Source organism: Aplysia californica, unplaced genomic scaffold (assembly GCF_000002075.1).
Source record: "Aplysia californica isolate F4 #8 unplaced genomic scaffold, AplCal3.0 scaffold00037, whole genome shotgun sequence".
Lineage (NCBI taxonomy): Eukaryota > Metazoa > Mollusca > Gastropoda > Aplysiida > Aplysiidae > Aplysia > Aplysia californica.
Window position 1 is genome coordinate 1,322,688 of NW_004797307.1, and position 4,992 is coordinate 1,327,679.

Here is a 4,992-nt window from a genome sequence, read left to right on the forward strand (position 1 = left end):
TTCTTCTTCTTCTTCTTCTTCTTCTTCTTCTTCTTTTTCTTTTTCTTCTTCTTTTTCTTCTTCTTTTTCTTCTTCTTCTTCAAGAGTCAGAGCTGAAACAGATAGATATCGGCGATCATGATTAGACGCTCATATTTCTGCTCGGAAGCGCTAAAAATGAATCTGTATATCCCAAACGTTTCCTGTCAACTGTTTGTCTAGGATCGCAATGTACGTTAATCTTGGTCTACCTCTGCCTTTTTTCTTTACGTTTTTTTTTTACAGTGAAAGTAATACACTCAATGCCTTAATATAGATTCAAATATCCCGTGACCCGCATTATCTTTACCTTTTAATTGTTTTTGTTGACTGACTGTGTAACGCTAGCTTAAGCACTGCTTAATTTGATCTCTTTTCCTTCCAAAATATTCTCAATTGTCTCTTAAAAAACGACATTTTTGGTTGTTTTCACTAGAATCTATCTTTATGATGTCTCCAGCAGGGACCGCCAACTTGGTAATAGTCTAAACGTTACATCGATCTCTTATCAAAGAGGCTGCGGAACAAAAACGTTCTTTAGCTTCAATCAGTGATGCTACTAAACATAAGTATTTAACAATGTTAATAGATAGCATTTGTATAGCTCAAATCCCCGCTCAACAGCAAGCTCTATGAGCTTCACACTCTATTATATTATTACCCCAGCAGACCTGAGAACATTCTGAAACAACCTCAACTTCCTGGGAAGCATACAGAGTGAACATCAATTTTTTTATCGTTAAAGCCAATAAAACAACTTTCATGAAGCTCTCATCGATTATTTGTATAGTACATTGCATGCCTTAACCAAAGGTATGTTTACTGATTTGTCGCTTAGAGGCTTTTAAAGATATAAGGTTATGAAAGATCAAATTAAACATAACTTATGGTATACAGTGTGGATGATATGCATCTGTTCACACTATCAGGTGTTAAGAATCATACTTTCAAAAAAAGGTTTACTTGTTTCAAAAACACCCCCCCCCCTTTCAAAAATAATCTACTTCTTGTTTAGATTTTGGGAAAAGGGAGAGGGGGAGAGTGGAGCAAATACAAATAACGGTAGAGCAAATGAGACTTTTTCTTTGAAACGGATTAATTCGTTTTCAGCTTGAGTTCATGATAAATAACATGTTGAGTCTGTATACTGTTGTGTAAGCTCAAAGCAACAGGTTGAGTAGACTAAATGATAACTGATAATTTAGATATACACTATGTAGGACAGACGAACTGCGTTTGAAAAAACTGTTTACATCGAAAGGCTTTATAATTACCCTCATGTGTGAAGTTTACGGAAATTCACGGAATAATATTCCCACATGCAGGAGTTGAAAGGTGGTCTCTTCGAACTATAATAATGTAGTCTATCCCTTGCCGAAAGCCAACGCAGCATTCACAGAAACAGATATTCTAGAACGGCAGGAGTTGCTTCCTTACCTTTCCCAATATAGAAACGACAGGTAAACTAATCTACGGGAGACTTACCCAAATCTCGATCGTTGTTCAGCTGGGAATGGCATTTTCCAAGACCTGGTTCCGCTTGGTTAAGCAAGCGACAACTGTAGTGGGGGGCATTCGTAACACACAGCGAAAATCCAACGCCTGAGATCGATACACGGGTCGATCGATCGATGACCTTGATCAGCTCTGCTCGTCGACATGGACATTTGAAAGCGAGAAAATACATAATGTGCGGGTCTGAAAGTGTGGATATACTGGCGTATACGTTTCTAATTGTTTGAGAGAGAGAGAGAGAGAGAGAGAGAGAGAGAGAGAGAGAGAGAGAGAGAGAGAGAGAGAGAGATTATGAAAAAGAGAAAGAAACTCTGAGCTGTGGAGATAACACGAGACCGCAGAAAGTAGCGGAGACACATACTGTGAAAGGTGATTGCTCTGACGGCTACATCTATTATTCAATGCCCAACTCTGGGACATTGGGTCAGGTATTTTTAGCAGGTGGGAGGTCATTGAGAAGCAACGTTCCTGAGCATTTCTGGACACTGGTGGTACTGATATGGGCGTTACGCAATCGACAAAAACTCGGTCATTCTACAAGACCAAATTAGGAAAAATTTTAACAGTCAGGGTGGCTTTCGTGGTCTAGATGTTAAAGTGTTTGCCTCTCATTCAATAGGTCTTCGGTTCAAAACTGGACAGAGATGGAACATTTTCTTCTTTAAAATTTTCCATTTTCATATGTTCACATGTCGTCCTGCTCTCTAAATGTGTTCTGTCATTTGCGTTCGTCTCAACTTTTGGCCCCCCAACGCGTCCGCCCTTTGCCACCTCCTCTGATAAGAGAAGGCCTCGGCCGCCACCCGGGCAAGATTCAAAATTAATTTCTCCCCAACTGAAAAATATGTTTAATGTGTCTGGCGCGCTCACATGATCTTATGTAGTTGCGAGCACTGTAAAACACTTACCAGAAAACAAACAAACAAGAAGAAACCACAACCCAAATCAGGCATGGGCGAGCCTGTGCACACCGCGGGCCAGATGAAGCGATTCCAAATTTCGTCTACAAAAAATAGGAGGAGACAATTTGGCGAACTCGGTTAATTTGCCCCAGCTTTCAAAAGTGAGACTACAACTGGTATGATAGCATAATAATATTAATTTAACGTCATTCAATGGTTTTTCATGATAATATAGAATAAAAATTATTGTCAAATCTGTCTGCAACTATCGAACTTAAAGTCTCCAGTTTTTGTGCAATGAATTGTATCAACTTGTCTGAACAGATCAATATTTTTGTAAACACTTGTTAGCTGTATTTTAGAAAATTCCTTGATAACTTCGTGGGTGGTTTCTGCAGATTTTAAAAGGTTTACACCTCGGACAACATCTCCGAAGCAAGTCCTTCTAATCGCTACATTTTGCTTTTTGAACGCATCTTTTGAGAGCCTTTAGTCCAACAAAAAAGTGTGATTCTTAAAATAAATTTCCACTAACAGGTTTTGCTAATAAAAAGTGTCACTGGTGAGTTGTGATGTAGGCCAATTATGCGTATTATGCAAAATGTGTGTGATGAGCGAGAAGTGTTGTGAACAATTAATTCCAATTTTTTCATCACGGAGATTTATAGTGTTTTATATACTTTTATGAAGCAAATTTCTTTGATCTAGCCTCAATCGATATGGAAACATAATGATTAAGTGGAAACAAATTGATACAATCTGCTGTGCAAAGCATCAGTGACATTGATATACCCGTTAAAAAGATAAGCCCCACGAATTTTGATCTCACTATAAGCGTTCTGTAGCTTTGACACTAATAAAATCTAAGTACGATGGGTTTTTTCTCGTTTTTTTTTCTTCTTTTTCCCCATATTATGTTACTTTGCTGCTTAAGGGGGGAGTCATGTTAAAAAAAAAATTCGACCGCGCTCATATTGTGACCGTATGCAGTCCGAGCTCCGCAAAACACTTACAATAATTGTTTAAATATATTTTAAAGATTCGGTTCTTTTTCACATTGCACTTTTGACACAAAGCATTATTCCAGTGCAACACCAAATCCTATCGGTTGAATTCCTAAAACGTTAGCACCTCCATTGTCGTAAAATAGACCTTCCAAGTCCGTGATCACATGCTACGCGAAAGGGCACACTCAAACCTTTTGTGTTTCGGTGGCCTAGTGGTTAGGTTCTCGGACTCGCAACCTTAAGGTTGTGAGTTCGAATCCCGTCAGGGACCCGATGTTGTGTCCTTGGGAAAGGCACTTTGCACAAATTTTCCTCACTTCACCCAGGTGGAAATGGGTACCCGGCTATAGACAGAGAACGATATTGTCAGTTTGATACTGTTTGAGCGCGTGAAATCCGCAGCTTGCACTGTATGCTTCCGAGGAAGCCGAGAATTTTTCTGGGTATTCTCAGAGGGTCTTCTGGGGTAATAATAGTTGTAAATCTGATAGAGCATGCTCTTGAGCATGGATATGCGCTATAGAAATGTAATTATCATTATTATTAATGATAAGGGAAGTAATCGCTCACCTAAAAGTCCAGTCAAGTTTATCTTAATTGTTTCCCCTAACTAATTTTTAAACGCTGCAGGGAAGAAGTTAGTCGAACCGTGGATCTTTCTGCAATCTTTCGGCCATCTTTTTTTTCTCTAAAAATTGTAGCGTTACAGAGAATAGCGTATATTGTAATACGACAAGAAAATACAAAACGTTTACGAAACCCTATTTGCCAATCTCAGAGCTTCTCCGTGTGACAGACAGTCTAATGAGAAACTATGCTTTATGAGCCTGTCAATACGAAATCTTCCCAAATAATGAGAGACCTAATACAGATATAACTATTGCGTGTAATGTGTTAACGAATATAGACAAATCAATTCGGTTGCATCCCCTTCAGGTACTCAGACGACCAAATTAAATCACCTCGCTGAAGGTAGACCTTGTATATTGTTGTTCATAAAAGGCTGAGTGCAATCGGTCGTGTGGGTCTACTATTTACTGCAAAATAATTTCTCGTTATTTGCCCATCTTATCTTGTCCTTTTCTTCTTTCCCGAATAGCAGACATACATAAGAAGGAATGAAAGAAGAAAAAAAGGAACAAATGCTCCGCCTCGCCAAATACACACAGTTAAGAAAACAAACAATAGTAATTCATAGATCCACAAAACACTAATAGAGACGGGCAAGTGCAGCACCCCCCCCCCAACCCCACTCCAATCCACGCGTCTTCTTTTAAAGGAGGCTTAACAAATCGAAATATCTATATCATAAAGGCTCTTACATATTATGTTATGAATGACGCAAGTGCATACGACCACACATACATAAACACACACGCCCACACACAAAAACACACACACACACACAAACATACTGTCACACACAAACACACACACACACACACACACGTTCATACACACACGTAAACACACACATACACACATACACACACACACACACACACATACACACACACACACACACACACACACACACACACACGCAGACG